The following is an 11,131-nucleotide window of genomic DNA, read 5'->3' on the forward strand; positions in this document are numbered from 1 at the left end:
GTGAGCTGAGATCTGGCCACTGCACTCCAGCCTGGGCGACAGAGCGATACTCCGTCTCAAAAAAAAAAGAGAGACTCTCCTGCCTCAGCCTCCCAAGTAGCTGGGATTACAGGTGCCTGCCACCATGCCTGGCTAATTTTTGCATTTTTAGTAGAGAGGGGGTTTCACCATGTTGGTTAGGTTGGTCTCAAACTCCAGACCTCAGGTGACCCGCCCGCCTCGGCCTCCCAAAATGCTGGTATGAGGGCAGCTCGCATGCAGAACCATGGTCAAGCAAAGCGGGTCTGAGAAGGTGGCTCCAGGTTCATGGAGCTCAAAGAGAGCCGGTGAGGGTGGGTGGGGGAGGCTGCGCCAGGGAGGAGGCCTAGGGAACGATAGGTGCTCTGAGTTGGAAAGTGCCCCCAAGAAATTCATGGCTACCTGGTACCCGTGAATGTGACCTTATTTGGAAATAGGGTCTTTGCAGTTGTAATCAAGTTCAGATGAGGTCACACCTGTAGGGGCCAGTCTTACAGGGTCTGTGGGTGTTTCTCCCCGTGTGCAGAGACGAGAGATCGTAGAAATAAAGACACAAGACACAGAGATAAAAGAAAAGACAGCTGGGCCCAGGGGACCCCAACCACCAAGACGTGGAGACCGATATGCCTGGCTGCACTGTTATTTATTGGATACAAAGCAAAAGGGGCAGGGTAAAGAGAGTGATTGATAAGGTCTCTTTACCTTATCATGTGTCCACCGGACAGGGGGCACTTCCCTGTTAGGTAGCCGAGGCGGAGAGAGAGAGAGGATAGCTTACCTCATTGTTTCTTCTATGCTCTTTTCAGAAAGACCGAAGACTTTAATACTTTCACTAATTTTGCTACTGCTATCTAGAGGGCAGAGCCAGATGTACAGAGTGGAATATGAAAGTAAAACAGGAGCGTGACCGCTGAAGCACAGTATCACAGGGAGACGGTTAGGCCTCCGGATAACTGCAGGCCGGTCTGACTGATGTCACGCCCTCCACAAGAGGTGGAGGAGTAGTCTTCTCTAAACTCCTCCGGGAAAGGGATAGACTCCCTTTCCCAGTATGCTAAGTAGCAGGTGCTTTTCCTTGGCACTGACTAGCTACCGTTAGACCACGGTCCGCTTGGCAACGGGCATCTTCCCAGACGCTGGCGTTACCACTAGACCAAGGAGCCCTCTGGTGGCCCTGTCTGGCCGTGACAGAGGGCTCACACTTGTCTTCTGGTCACTTCTCACCATGCCCCTTCAGCTCCTATCTCTTTATGGCCTGGTTTTTCCTAGGTTATAATTGTAGAGAAAGGATTATACTAATATTGGAATAAAGAGTAATTGCCGCAAACTAATGATTAATGATATTCATATATAATCATGTCTATGATCTATAGTATAACTCTTGTTATTTTATATATTTTATTACACTGGAACAGCTCGTGCCCTCGGTCTCTTGCCTCCGCACCTGGGTGACTTGTCGCCCACACACACCCTCATCCAATGACTGGCATCCTTAGAAGAGGAACATTTGGACACAGAGACACTGTCCCAGAGGGACAATAGCCACATGAAGACGGAAGCAGAGGTCAGAGCAACGCTCCCACAAGCCCACCACTGGCAATGATTGCAGGTGTCTTCGTCTGTTGTGGCTGCTAAAGAAGATACGGTAGACTGGGAGGCTCAAACAGCAGGCATTCGTTTCTCACAGTTCTGGAGACCGGGAAGTTTGAGATCAAGATGCTGGAAGATTCGGTTCAATCTGGTGAGGGCCTCTTCCTGGTTTTAAGGATGGCTGCCCTCTTACTTCAGACCTCAAGAGGCGAGGAAGGATCCCTTCCTCGATGTGACACCTTCATTTTAGGCTTCTGGCCTCTGGAACTGTGAGAGAATAAAGTCTGTTGTATTAAGCCACCCAGTTCATGGTCTTTTTACTTTAGCTGTGGTAGAAAGCACAGGAAGAAGTCTCCAGAGTGAGCTGGGGGACACACCTGCCCCTCGCACCCTTGGCCGTGGTCACCTAAGGGTTTCCTTTCCTCCTCGTGCCTCCTCCCTCTTCCACCAGGGACACGGGCACCATCCCCGTGCAGCCTCTGCAGGCGGGGGAGACTCCTGCACGGACTTCCTGCAGAGTCAGTTCTGTGATAGACACCAGCTGGGGGTCCTTTGCTTCCACTCAGTCCCAACACTGTCTACCTGGAGATGTCCTCAGGTCCCACAGGTTGAAGACTTGGTCCCACAAGACCTGAGCCCCACTCCCAAAGCTGATCCCAAGCCCAGGTTTTGTGAGTTTGCTGCTGCTGCTGCTGCTTCCTCCTTCCTTCTTCTTTCTTCTTATTTCTTCTTCCCCTTCTTCTGCTTCTTTCTTCTTCCAGGGTCTCACTGTGTTGCCCAGCTGGAGTGCAGTGGTGTGATCTTGACTCACTGCAGCCTCCACCTCCCAGGTTCAAGCGAATCTTCTACCTCAGCGCCCCCCCTGCCCAATAGCTGGAATTACAGGCCTGCACCACCATGCCCCACCAATTTTTGTATTTTTAGCAGAGATGGGGTTTCACCATGTTGGCCAGGCTGGTCTTGAACTCCTGACTTCAAGGGATCCACCTGCCTCAGCCTCCCAAAGTGCTGGGATTACAGGAGTGAGCCACTGCACCAGGGCTATTTTGTGTTTGCTTCTGACCAACCAGCCATAAATTGGGGTTCCCACAGCCCTCTCTTTGGGTTCAATTCACTTGCTAGAGAGGCTCAGAACTCGGGGGAGCACTTAGTTTTACCGTGCAGGGGTGCAGGGAAAACTTCCCCTTTGCCCTCTGAAGGCTCATGGAAAATCAACTCACAAAAAGCAAATGAATAGGAGAAAACGATGTGCATTTATTTGATTATAGTTTTACCTGTCACAGGAGCCTTCGGAATGAAGACCCAAAGATACAGGGGAAACTGTCCATTTTCATGCTGAGGTTCAAACAGTATGGGCAGCTGTGGAGACATAGGATTGGACAAAAGCGATCTGATCCAATGCTAGCAGATGGAGTGGGGAACCCAGCAGGGCCTGTCTGGCTAGATTCCTCCTGGCCTGTCTGAGCCGAGTTCCTTCCTTCTGGGTGTGGGGAGGACCCTCTCTGGAATGGGGTCTTATTATTATTATTTTTTTTTTGAGACGGAGTCTTGCTCTGTCGCCCAGACTGGAGTGCAGTGACATGATCTCAGCTCATTGCAACCTCCGCCTCCGGGGTTCAAGCGATTCTCCTGCCTCAGCCTCCTGAGTAGCTGGGATTACAGGTGCACAACACCACGCCTGGCTAATTTTTGTGTTTTTAATAGAGATGGAGTTTCATCATGTTGGCCTGGCTGGTCTTGAACTCCTGACCTCAGGTGATCTACCCACCTCAGCCTCCCAAAGTGCTGGGATTACAGGCGTGAGCCACGGCGCCTGGCCTGGAATGGGGGTCTTATGGCCTACAGTCAAACAAGGTAGGCCAGGGAATTTCTTTATGGCCAGTTTTGACACAGATAGGGCAGAGGGGGAAGTTAGTCATACATTAGGTTGTATGGCTGGTTTGGGGGAAAGGGGTTCTGGTTTCTCTGACCCACCCTGAGGAAGAGGGATTCTAGTCTCTATGGCCGGCCTCAGGGCAGAACGAGGGGCCAGAGACAGGAGGGCAGGAGAATTTCAGAGAGAAACTTTTCCGCACGGGTGACACAGACCCCCACCTCCAGGCCTGAAAGCACCAGGACCAGGAGGAAAAGCAAACCCCACTCAAGGAGGTAGCAGCAGAGCACAGATGAAAACAACGCTGCAAAATTCGTGTCTAGCCTTTGGAGCAGACCAGACCGGATACACAGTTACAGCTGACGGGAGCCGGTCCCTGGCTGGTGCTACCCTCCTCCCCACCCTGGCCTGGAGTCCTGTAGCACGCCCCAGAAACAGTGCCAGCAGCCAGGCCTGATGAAGTGGTGCCTGGCTGTGCAGACACGGCTGGTTGGAGGAAGCCCTGAACGGGACCACATTTTGACTGTCATGAGGCCTTCATCCACTAAAAAAAAAAAAAGTAAAAATTGTATATTATGCCCGCATGGCTAAAAAGATGCATATAACCAGGCTGGGCTGCTTATAAATTAGTGACATGTTTTCTTCTGGTTTTAATAGAAATTAAGACATTTTTGTGGGCTCACAGTGTCCCTCAGGCACAGTGCCTGCTGAGCCAAATGTGGATGTGGGCTCTGCCTCTGGGGTTGGTGTCAGGAAACTCCAGCTTCTTCCCTTGCAGGATAAGCAAGGGGTCGCTCTGGCTTTCCCCATGGCAAAGACACTTCCCATGGGCACCTGCACACACCCCAGGCCTCCTCTCTGCAAAGGCAAGGATTCCCGTGCCACCTTCTGAGGAGGGCAGCCCAGCAAATGAGCCAGCTGCATGGGTGGGAGTTGGTGACTGTTCTTCATTTTCCGCAATGGCTCGGTTTTTGCATCAACTTATTGGAGCCATGAGGTGCCCAGTATTTGGTTCAACATTATTCTGGGTTTGTCTGTGAAGGTGTTTCCAGAAGAGATCAGCCTCATTTAACTTTCTCTCCCACAAGGTGTTTAAATCCAGCTACCTTGCTCCCTGATCCAGACCTTACCACACCTGTCCATGACTGCCAAGAACTGTTAAAGACTACGGAAACTGGCCGACCTGATCTCCAAGATGTGCCTTTCGAGGAGGCAGACGCCACCGTGTTTACAGATGCTAGCAGCTTCCTCGAGCAGGGAGTTTGAAAGGCTGGTGCAGCCGTCACTACGGACACGGATATACCGTAGGCCCAAGCACTGCCAGCAGGTGCCTCAGCACAGAGGGCTGAGTTGATTGCCCTCACTCAGGCCCTTGATTGCCCTCACTCAGGCCCTCCGATGGGGTAAGGACAAGCGTATTAACATTTACACTGACGGCAGCTATGCTTTCACTACTGTGCATGTTCACGAGCCGTCTACCAAGAGTGTAGCCACTCACCTCAGCAGGAAAGGCTATCAAGAACAAAGAAGAAATTTTGGCCCTGCTTGAAGCTGTTTGGCTCCCTCAACAGGTGGCTGTAATTCACTGCAAAGGACATCAAAAAGAAGACATGGCCGTTGCCCGTGGTAACCAAAGAGCCGACTCTGCAGCCTGGGAGGCAGCTGGACTCCCAGTCGCGCCTCTGACCCTGCCGCCTGCAGTGTCCTTTCCGCAACCTGACTTGCCAGATCACCCAGAATATGACCCAGAGGAGGAAAAACAGGCTTTGGATCTTCAGGCCAGTAAAAATCAGGAAGGTTGGTGGATTCTTCCTGATTTCAGAATCGTCATACCCCGAGCTCTCCGGGAAACTTTAATCAGTTGTCTGCATTCTACCACCCGTTTAGGAGGAGTAAAACTGGTTCAGCTTCTGAGGAGCCATTTCGAGATTCCCCCACCTTCAGGACTTAGTTAACCAAGCAGCTCTCTGGTGTACAGCTTGTGCGCAGGTAAACGCCAAGCAAGGTCCTAAACCCAGCCCAGGCCACTGCCTCCGGGGAGACTCACCAGGAGAAAGGTGGGAAATTGACTTTACAGAGATAAAACTGCACCGGGCAGCCTATAAATACCTCCTGGTACTAGTAGACACCTTTTCCTCATAGACTGAGGCATTTGCCACCAAAAATGAGACTGCCATCACGGTAGTTAGGCTTTTACTCAATGAAATCATCCCTCGGCATGGGCTGCCTGCTGCCATAGGATCTGATAATGGACCGGCCTTCACCTTGCCTATAGCTCAGTCAGTCAGTAAGGCATTAAAATTCAATGGAAACTCCATTGTGCCTATCGACCTCAGAGCTCTAGACAGGTAGAACACATGAACCGCACCCTAAAAGGTACCCTTACAAAGTTAATCCTAGAGACCGGGGAAAATTAGGTAAAGCTCCTTCCTTTAGCCCTTCTTAGAGTAAGACGCACTCCTTACAGGGCTAGGTTTTCACCTTTTGAAATCATGTATAGGAGGGTTCCGCCTATGTTGCCTAAGCTAAAGGATACCCATTTACCAGAAATCTCACAAGCTAATTTATTACAGTACCTGCAGTCTCCCGACAGGTACAGACATCATCCAGCCGCTTGTCCAGGGAGCTCATCCCCATCCAGTTCCTGACCAGACGGGGCCCTGCCACACTTTCCAGCCAGGTGACCTGGTGTGTTAAAAAGTTGCAAAAAGAAGGACTCACCCCTGCCTGGAAAGGGCTTCATACTGTCATCCTCACCACACTGACGGCTCTGAAAGTGGATGGCATTCCGGCTTAGATTCATCATTCGCATCAAAAAGGTCAACAGAGCCCGACAAGAAACATAGGTCCCTAAGCCTGGGCCAGGCCCCTTAAAACCACGCCTAAGTCGAGTGAAGCCATCAGATTAATTCTTTTTATTTACCTCTATTGTTTCTTTCCGCCTAGTATGCCCTCTGCTCCACCCTGCTCTTTCCTCTTCACTTCTTTCACTACAGGACGTGCATTTGCAAACACTACTTAGAAGGCAGCAACCTCCAGTCAGCCATAAATATACTGCATACCCAGGTGGAGTCTCTGGCTGCAGTAGTTCTTCAAAACCGCCGAGGTTTAGATCTGCTATTCCTCTCCCAAGGAGGTTTATGCGCGGCTCTAAGAAAGCGTTGTTGTTTCTGTGCCAATCTAAGGTCATACATGATACTCCTCAAAAAGTTTGAGAAAATCTAGATAGACGCCAGAGAGAACAAGAAAGTAACACCCCCTGGTACCAAAATGTGTTTAACTGGAATCCATGGCTAACTACTCTAATCACTAAGTTAACTGGAGCTCTCCTCCTCCTACGGTTAGGTTGAGTCTTCGGGCCCTGTATATTAAATTGGTTTCTTTGTAAAGCAACACATAGCTTCTGTTAAGCTTATGTATCTTAAAGCCCAATATAACCCCCTTGTTATAACCGAGGAATCAATGATTTGATTCTCCAAAAACACAAGTGGGGAATGTGATACCCTAACTTGTATGAACTTGATTGACTCTCTCTTAGCTGAGAAAGCCGGACAGATTCCATTTGGCTCCTTCATTTGCAAGATATTAAGGGCTCCTTACCCACCCCCTTCCTCAAGGACTTAACTAGTGCCAGCTGACTCCCAGCACATCAAAGAATGCAGTTAACTGATAAGATGCTGTGGCAAGCTGTGTCCATAGTTCCCAAGAATTCGCCCGGTTGATGGTACCAAACCCCTGCGTTTGCGTCCGGTTGGTAGCACCCAAAGCCCAGCGTCTATCACCTTGTGATGGATTTTAAGCCCCTGCACCTAGAACTGTTTCCTTTCCTGTAACTGTTTGTCTTTGAACTTTTATTGCCTGTTTTACTTCCATAAGATTGCTACAGCTAGGCTGCCCCCTCCCCTTTCTAAACCAAAGAATAAAAGAAAATCTAGCCCCTTCTTCGGGGCCGAGAGAATTTTGAGCACTAGCCGTCTCCCGGTCGCCAGCTAATAAAGGACTCCTGAATTCGTCTCAAAGTGTGGCGTTTCTCCATAACTCGCTCCATTACAACAACTTCAGATGGTGAAAGCCATAGCAACAAAGCGGGGGTGAAGCAGCCACCCATTTTTAAACAAGCAGATCTCGTAAGAACTCGCGATCGCAAAAACAGCATCAAGCCATGAAGCCCCAATGATCCAAACACCTCCCACCAGGCCCCGCCTCTAGCATTGGGGATTACAATTTAATATGCGATTTGGGCAGAGACAAATATTCAAACTCTATCACCAGCCATCCCTGCTGAGATGCCGGATGTGTGAGTGAAGTGACTTGGAACCTTGAGTGCAGCCCATATGCCAGCTGAATACCATCAAATGGCCTCAGTCAGTGCCACAGGGAGCAACGGAATCTCCTAGCAGAGCATTGCCCAAATTCCTAACCCACGAAATACATGGGCAGTGGTAATTATAAAGACAGTGGAGTGAATTGATTGAGTGGCATCAGTGTGCTGAAGGAAAAAAACAACAGGCCTCAGGATAGCCATTGATCAACTTATGGCCCAAGGTGAAAATCAGGAGGGGCTTCCAGAGATGTGTTTAAAGACAGGTCACACTGTGCTGACAAAGGCCTAGGACCTGATGAGAACTGCAGCGTTTGAATCAGGGCAGATGAATGGCTCTGCCGGTCCTGTGCTCCAGTTGAGGAGCACAGAAGGGAAGGAGCGGAACACTGCCACCTAGGGCAGGGACGTCAGGGTAGATGGGCTCAAGAGTCTTGAACTCTAGGCTGGGTGCAGTGGCTCATGCCTGTAATCTCAGCACTTTGGGAGGCTGAAGTGGGTGAATCATCTGAGGTCAGGAGACCGAGACCAGCCTGGCCAACATGGTGAAACCCCGTCTCTACTAAAAATACAAAAAATTAGCTGGGCATGGTGGCGCATGTGTGTAATCCCAGCTACTTGGGAGGCTGAGGCAGGAGAATTGCTTGAACCCGGGAGGTGGAGGTTGCAGTGAGCTGAGATGGCAGCACTGCACTCCAGCCTGGGCGTCAGAGTGAGACTCCATCTCAAAAAAAAAAAAAAAAAAAAAAAAAAAAAGGCCGGGCACAGTGGCTTATGCCTGTAATCCCAGCACTTTGAGATGACGAGGTGGGCAGATCACAAGGTCAAGAGATCGAGACTATCCTGGCCAATATGGTGAAGCTCCGTGTCTATTAAAAATAAGAAATTTTGGCCGGGCGCGGTGGCTCACGCCTGTAATCCCTGCACTTTGGGAGGCCGAGGCGGGCGGATCACGAGGTCAGTAGATCAAGACCATCCTGGCTAACACGGTGAAACCCCGTCTCTACTAAAATACAAAAAATTAGCCGGGCGCGGTGGCGGGCGCCTGTAGTCCCAGCTACTCCGGAGGCTGAGGCAGGAGAATGGCGCGAACCCGGGAGGCGGAGCTTGCAGTGAGCCGAGATGGTGCCACTGCACTCCAGCCTGGGCGACAGAGTGAAGACTCCGCCTCAAAAAAAAAAAAAAAAAAAAAAAAAAAAAGAAATTGGCCGGGCGCGGTGGCTCAAGCCTGTAATCCCAGCACTTTGGGAGGCCGAGACGGGCGGATCACAAGGTCAGGAGATCGAGACCATCCTGGCTAACACGGCGAAACCCCGTCTCTACTAAAAACACAAAAAATTAGCCGGGCGAGGTGGCGGCGCCTGTGGTCCCAGCTACTCAGGAGGCTGAGGCAGGAGAATGGCGGGAACCCGGGAGGCGGAGCTTGCAGTGAGCTGAGATCTGGCCACTGCACTCCAGCCTGGGCGACAGAGCGAGACTCCGTCTCAAAAAAAAAAAAAAAAAAAAAAAAAAAAAGAAATTTAGCTGGGCATGGTGGTGCACACCTGTAATCCCAGCTACTCAGGAGGCTGATGCAGGAGAATTGCTTGAACCCAGGAGGCAGAGGTTGCTGTGAGCTGAGATCGCGCCACTGTACTCCAGCCTGGTGACAGAGCAAGACTCCATCTCAAAAAAAAAAAGAATGTGATATTGTGACCAGTCCTGATATCCCACCGAGATGGCTCCATGAAGTGTGGAAGCAATACATGAGAGGGAGATAACAGAACGATCGTGGAAGGGCATTGAGAAGGAGCCAGAGGCCTCCGGGAGGGGGATGTGCTGGTACAGATTTATTATGCAAGATCTGAGAAGCCAGCTGACCGTATTTCTGGAGGGTTCACCAGATACTGCTTTCACTAGTGAGGGGTCTAGGCATCACTGGGCAATCGGCATGGCCATCCTCTGAGGCCAGGGTATAAGAGAGCAAATAGGACTGGAGCTGGACTTGGAAGGGTCAGCAGGAGATAGGATTTCAGAGAGCAGAGGTTCGGTTGATGTGACTGTCAGAACAGGAGCAAGGCCAGAGTGGCTGCCAGGGAGCCTGGATGAATAGGAGTCTCTGGTGAAGGCTAGTGGACCACGGTATTCCCAGGGGCCACAGCAGCCCTGACGCTGCTTGACTGCTCTAAGCAAAGAAAGATCAAAAAGAAAAAACAAGCAAACAGGACAATAATGGCAGCTGCTGATGGAAAATCCCAACCCCTCACCCAGTTTCCAGGCCTAAGCTAGGCCTCAGACCCGGAGGTCACTGACTGAAAGGGAGGCTGGGTCCCCTCGAGACCACAAAGATTTGCAGTAATAGTCTCCTAATTTTCCCCAAAAGGGCCGGCAGCATTTCCAAGAAGCAACTGTACACTGGGAGAAGAGAAATAGTAGATATATCAAGGGCTGGTGGGTACATGGTCTGAGAGGCCCTTTGGAGTCCAGATAAGTGGAGTCCTTGGACTTCTTTTCTCCCCTGTCTACACTTGCTCCCTTGGCGATCACACCGTCTCCTACCTTTTTCTCTTCTCTTCTCTTCTCTTCTTTTCTTTTCTTTTCTGACGAAGTCTCTCTCTGTTGCCCAGGCTGGAGTGCAGTGGGGCGATCTGGTTCCCTGCAATCTCCGCCTCCTGGGTTCAAGCGATTTTCCTGTCTCAACCTTCCGAGTATTTGGAATTATAGGCCTGCGCTACCACACCCGGCTAATTTTTGTACGTAGTAGAGACGGGGTTTCACCAAGTTGGCCAGGCTGGTCTGTAATTCCTGACCTCAAGTGATCTGCCCCCCTCGGCCTCCCAAATTGCTGGGATTACAGGCATGAATCACCGCACCCGGCCCCTCTCATAACTTTCAGTAACCTATCCACGGCCAGTCCCAGGTGTATTGCTCCAGGCCTGACACCTCTGATGTTCAGTCTGTTCAGTCTCATATCAAACTGCCCACCTGACATCTCCCCTGAGAGACCTAATGGGCGTCTCACCATGGCCCACAGAGAACTGATCCACTCGATTTTCCCCAAGCTGGCCCCTCTCCTGCAGTCTCCCCATCTCAGTCAATGGCAACACCATCCTCTTAGTTGCCTCGACTGAAAAGCTAGCAGCCATCCTGGATTTCTCTCACACTGTCTATTCAAGGTGTGAATGCATGAGTGGAAAGCTGAGTTCGCACTCGTGACTGGCCGGGGTCAACGCTGACGTTCCCTCCCACTTCCGCGCGCTGATTTGACTCTGAGCTGATGAAGGTTGGGCCCTGGCGGGCGGGGCCGGAGAGGCGGGCCTGGAGCCAGGGGGCGGGACAGACGCCACGGA

At 50.9% G+C, this 11,131-nt stretch overlaps 1 protein-coding gene across 3 annotated transcripts in view; it reads right to left on the bottom strand.

Annotated features, from left to right (window-relative positions):
- SERHL2 (serine hydrolase like 2) overlaps positions 1–11,097 on the bottom strand; it is a 52,755-nt gene extending 41,658 nt beyond the window's left edge. For 2 of the 3 annotated variants that reach the window (XM_077949448.1, XM_077949454.1), the window contains exons 1-2: positions 10,804–11,097; positions 10,341–10,453 (exon numbers count right to left, since the gene is read on the bottom strand). The gene's annotated coding sequence lies outside the window, so the exon portion shown is untranslated. Of the gene's footprint in view, positions 1–10,340 lie in introns of all 3 variants that reach the window. The other variant, XM_077949452.1, reaches the window with a different exon arrangement.
- Positions 11,098–11,131: the final 34 nt, after the last annotated feature.

The sequence above is a fragment of the Macaca mulatta genome, chromosome 10 (genome assembly GCF_049350105.2).
Source record: "Macaca mulatta isolate MMU2019108-1 chromosome 10, T2T-MMU8v2.0, whole genome shotgun sequence".
Taxonomy (NCBI): domain Eukaryota; kingdom Metazoa; phylum Chordata; class Mammalia; order Primates; family Cercopithecidae; genus Macaca; species Macaca mulatta.